Below are 6,049 nucleotides of genomic sequence, written 5' to 3' on the forward strand. Positions count from 1 at the left end.
AGGTGCAACATATGCATTGTGACCAGGAGAATTTTGAGTCCATATTTATCTATTAACCTGTATCCGTTCATGATTGCAGGATATGATGATTTGCAGGTGTCAGGATCACGCAGGTAGAATGGCGTAGGCTGGCTCAAGCTACAGGAAACGACATAATATCCAGTGTGTACTCTACCCCTTCATTCCCTCCAGCACTCAGCATGATGACGTCACCAGCCCACTCATATCACATCTGAAGGAATTCCAGGATTTCCTGATACCCAAATATGGTCACATATCCTGTAGATTATCAGAAGCCTAGTGGTTACGAAACATTTCAGGCTTTCTTGCTGTTTGCTTTAAGCATGAAGACATATTGTATGGGGTTACATCACATTAAAGCTATAGTGTGTTGATTTTGTCAAAAAAATGTGGGGTAGAAACATCCCCCTAAACATATCTTAATGAGGAGAGCTGATGTCAAAGACTCCCGTGACCCACCTTGGCAGCTGTGCAGAGGTTTTTTTGTTTTTTTTTTACCAGGATGCCACTCTTAATCAGTCAGAGAACCCACACTTATGTCTCTGCCAATGTTCACAATGGCACAGTCTTGTAGTTTCTGCTAACTTGATGATTTTTCACCAGCAGTCTGGCACTTTCTACAGCTGCAGTGATATTACTTTGTTGTGGGCCACTCCGTTCAGTTACTGCAGTGATGTGGCTACATTTGACAGAATGTTTTAACCATTTTCAGATGCGTCTTTGAACAGCATGTGTCCTATATGTGATAGAGTGGCTAAGTGTTTTTATTTTTGCGACACTTGTTCTTTCACTACTGATGTTCACAAACTGTGCTGGCTGTAAATGTGTCGCATCCGCCTATATAAACTCATAATTTACGAGAAAACAAACATTTTTAGATTTGAATAGTTGTTAATTAAAGCCATACTACAAGTACGGTTTGTGTTTAACAGTCTGTGTGTTGTGTTGTTAAGACAAACTGCCTGTCAATAACACTGCCTGCATGGTGTAAGTTTGTGATTTCCCAATAGTGTACTGGTACTGTAGATTTAGGATAGATATGGTCAAGGCTATAAACTGTCTTTTCCCTGTAAACAGCCCATCAATAAAATGATTGCAGCAGGGAACAGTGTATTATTACATCTGGATGAATGACGCATTAAAGTAACAGGAAGTGAGCTGTTTGGCAAGCCTTTCTTCTTTTGCATGTGAAAAATGCCATAAAGAAAAACAAAGGAAAAATACCTTCTCCCTCTCTCACCACCTTGAACTTGGCAAAGCCTCACCTCATACTGTGCACATACTGTTGATTACTGATATAATGAAGTATAGTGACTCTGATTTTTCTCAAATCAATTCTTAAGCTCTTACTTAAAGAAAGGTATACAGACTCTTATTGAAGGCATCATTCCTGAGAACAATCAACGGTTGTTCCTCCCTCAGTCAATAAGAGTACTCTGAGTCCTAAGAGCCAATCCAAGGCTTTCATTTAGTCACACCCACCTATGACTGCAATAGAAAGATCAATTCATTCTATTACTATCATCATTATTTCTAAAATCACCATTATCACAGTGATAGCATCATCACTGTGATAATGAATAATAACTTTACCCTTGTGCAATTGTTTGGTCCAGTCAATATCATTTCTTCCATGAACAATTAGAAAAATAAACAAATGAGAACTAACAACACAAACATTACTCAGTGCAAATACTCCTAATCAGGACCTAGGATTCCTGGATGTAATGGTTCCAGTGACAAAGCTCAGTACCAATGTAGGAAGCAGTGACCAAGATGTGGAATCCAAAACTTTTGTACTGTTATGGTTATGGGGCATGTATATACAGTATGTAGAGTATCTCCTTAACCTTAAATCTTATGAGCAGGGATCTGGAGGGCGTTAACCAACTGAACGTGGAAACTATCCTCATCTGCCCTATGCCTAATAACACACCACCAACACAGAAAGACAAAAAGACAAAGGAATGCTGTGTCTCCAGTTTCCTCTCATCTGCAGATGTCTCCAAACAAAATACCTTATCTCCCTACATTTCTTCATTTTTCTTAATCTTTTATTTTTGTCATTTAAAGTGTCTTCCTTTCCATTCCATTCTCTTTACTCCACATACACATTACAAATTGAATAAATTCCCAATTGGCAGTTGAAATAAATTATGTAGTTATACAGGTTTTGCCTTTGTACTAAGCTGCAGCCTGCAGGATTATTTGTTTTTCTGATCCTGTTTGATTTTCTTTTAGTTTTTATTTTGCCTGCTGTGTTAACCTGATACAAGTGAAGACTTTCAGCAACACAACTGGAACATCACCCTTTCATTCAGGCTGTTCTATCTTCTATTGATTTGACTTCCATGGAAAAAGCAGCTCATATTGTCAGGGACCAAGCAGTAAGACAAAAGACACAGCTTTCAAAGTTCAAAATAATGGGCTTTTTATTAACCCAAAAGTAAGGAAAAATACAAACATTAACATCAGATAAATTGGGCCCTAAAAGAGGTCAACAAAAGATAAGGAAACTCAAAATACAGCAAACTGAATTGTCTGACAACACAACAAAAACCAACTGACCTAACAAGTGACACACACAGGGAAACATATATATTGGCTGGCCAAACCAATAGCACACACAAGGGGTAGACCAAAGACACTACCAAAATAATCAACTAATAAATGCTAAACAGACAGTCTGCTCTCAACTAAATATTTCAACTAAATGTGAAGGAATTAACATAACTTAACATAAAGTTCTAACATAAACTACAAACAAATAAACAATATATTTCTCCTACATTTAACCTACACACAAAGAAATTACCCACCCAAGTCCATTGCTGGTGGTGGTTTAGGCCCTCACATGGCGAAGGCCAGGACTGAGGCCTTCACATATAAATAGAGATGAGTGAAAGTTAAACAGAATTTTGGTCATCAAAATTTCCAGACCTGGATATCTGAGCAGCACAGTACGATATAGAGCAATAAATAGCTTTACATAGAAAACACTGAATAATTTTGGAACATAACAAAATGTGCACAACCCTGTGGGGTACTTAAACAGTTATAAAATACCTATCTGATATTTTAGTCATTATAATCCTCTCAGAAGGAACCACTTGTTAAAAGCTGTGTAATAAGTCTGCTTGTATGAGATGAAATACTGTATGTTTGAGTTAATGATGGCAATGCTCCATTAGCAGCTCGATCTATACTAAGATCAAAATATTTGCAACAGCAGAATGTACAGTACATCAGTTCCCAAAGAAGGAGCCGTCACGTGTCCTTGTGAGCTTTTTGTGCATGAGAATCAATCAATCAATCAAAATATTTATAAGGCACATTAAACACAACAAGCTTTGACCAAAATGCTTCACATTACATCAATAAAATCAAAGTCAATGAGAAAGAAAGAAAATACATAATATACACCATTGTTGATAAAAAATGAACACTGTCAGAGCTCTACTTGGTTTAAAATGTCAGTGAATAAATACAACTTTAGCTTTGTTTCTTCCCCTGGGCCTTCACTCTGATTAACACTTAACCCATGACAGTGTGACTGGACAATAACCCTCAGTGCAATACCTGAGAATATACATTGTACATTTGTACATACAGATCCATGGAATGCATCTAGACTGTGTGTGTGTGCGCGTGTCTCTGCCATATATATACTGTATATATATGTATATATATGTGTGTGTGTGTATATGTACAGGTTTCTATTTTTTTTAGTACATTTTTATGCTTATCTTTACCTTGTGTCCTAATGCAAATTGCTCTGTTTGCTTGCATTGATTATTGCTCTGTTTATATTGTTATATGATACAGCCTTATATTGGTATATTGTTTACCTGCCCTTTGCTATTACTTTACATAAGGATATGTACAAACAGATTGAGAGCTGCTGTACCAGAGTCAAATTCCTCATGTCCAACACACCTGGCCAATAAAGCTGATTTTGATTCTGATGTTTTAAAACATGCTTGGCCAGAAATGGATTGGATCCCCAGTGGTAAGGCATTCCACAATTTGAGTGCAACCACAGCAAAACCTCTGTCACCCCATCACTTGCACCTTGATCTCAGGACATCCAAAAGAAACTGATTGAAGCTTGGTTGTACCTACAGTATGACCTGTACAGTGTGTATGGGCAACCAAAGGTTCAGGCAAATAGGATGGAACTTTACCAATGAGGGCATTAACATTGTACTGAGCATATGTGTGGACAACAGCAAAGCCTGCAGGGGTAGTCTGAATGTTCTTCTTTTTGCTTTGCTTTGCTTTTTTTAATGAGTGAGCAAATAATCTTTAAACAGCCATCTTTTAAACACATGAAGTATGAGTACTTCATAGCCAAAGATATATTTTGGGTGGAGAGTCATTTTCAAATCCTTTCACATGGCATCATTATGTTTGCTCAATAAAAGCACAACAAAAGTAGAATAAGCCAAGAGATGTAATTAAATCATAATCAGCAATAATGCAGCTGACAGATCTGGTTCTGTGGCTCCAGCCTGCCCTCACCTTAAGAACAGCAACTAAATCATTGTGTGCATCAAACAAAAGATGTCTTAGTAAAAGCATACTCTAACATGTGTCATCATGACCAGTGTCCTTTCAGCTATGTTATTCTCAAACCAGAACACTGTCTTAGCAACCATGGCTGAGTTACTGTTTTCAAATATGGCACACTGTAAAATACAATTATTGATCTACTGAATATCTATGTGAAGATGGCAGATACAGTGCAGGCTTTCAGGCAGGAGGGGGTCATGCTGTCTGAGCCAGGTGCCTTCCTGATTTTTTTGTTTTTTAAAGAGGCTCCATACAGACTCTTCACAGATTGTCAAAAGTGGGGGCCTGGGGGGAAAGAAAGTGATCATGAAGGGGAGCAGCTGCCAGTTGTGGGTGAGGGGTATCGAGTTCTATAGCTAAAACCTGCAGCAAACCTCATTCAGCTCATCTGCCAGTTGTTGGTTCTTCACAGTGGGGGGGTCCTATAGCCAGGAATGTTCTGCAGGTTTCTCCACACAGTGACGGGGTCATTTGTTGAGGTCTGTTTCTCCAGCTATTGGATAATGCAACAAATAACAAACCTGCATTTGTCATAATGCTCCTGATCTTTGTCGTCTGTAGGTTCCTCTTAAATGTATTATTACTCACCATGACTAAAATCTAATGATGTGCTGACTCTGCTGTAACATGCAATGAAATCTACAGTCATAATAGCTTTAAATCATTTTCTGTGTTCGTGTGCACAAAAATCTTGTTCTTGATTTCTCTTGAATACTTTATATTGTCTTGTTTTAGGTGTTTTTGAGTAGTTTTTCAGAGATACTCATGGCTGAAATACAGGTATTTCCCCCATTGCGGGATTAATTATGGGAGTAATATTCTTGTCCTTGATTTCTTGATCTCTTGAATACTATATTTTGATTTGCTCTCAGGGATTAATTGTGGAAGGATCATTCTTGTTCTTGATTGTCTGTCAAATTGGAATTTGTTTCTCAAGATGTGTGTGTGGTGTTTGTTCTTATGGTGTTTTGTTGCTGCTCTCTATTGCTGCTGGAACACAGGAATTTCCCCATGGTGGGATCAATAAAGTCTTACCTACCTACATACATACCTAATGTAACTGGATACATACTCTACTTTTTTTCTAATTATAACCACAAGTTATGTATAATTCCAGTAAAGAGAGAAAGAGAAAAATACCCCAAAACAAAACACATTATATTAGTAGGATGTACAACAAAACAGATTTGAAAAGGCCACTTGTTATAAAGTCCTATTGTCTGCTACATCCCAAATTCCACCTTCTATTATTTCACTGTCTAATGATGATTACAATAGGTTTTAACACAAGTGAATTTTATCAGCATGACTCGTTTATTTCCTTTTGTGTAACTGGGATACACATAATCACAAAAATCACAAATTCAAGACTAGGAAAAACCTAAAGGTTTTCATTTGGCAACTGTTTTAGAAAAAAGTACAGGTGTGTGTGGCTGGGGAGTGAGTACATTGCCTG

This window comes from Monopterus albus, unplaced genomic scaffold (assembly GCF_001952655.1).
Source record: "Monopterus albus unplaced genomic scaffold, M_albus_1.0 scaffold38.1, whole genome shotgun sequence".
Taxonomy (NCBI): Eukaryota; Metazoa; Chordata; class Actinopteri; order Synbranchiformes; family Synbranchidae; genus Monopterus; species Monopterus albus.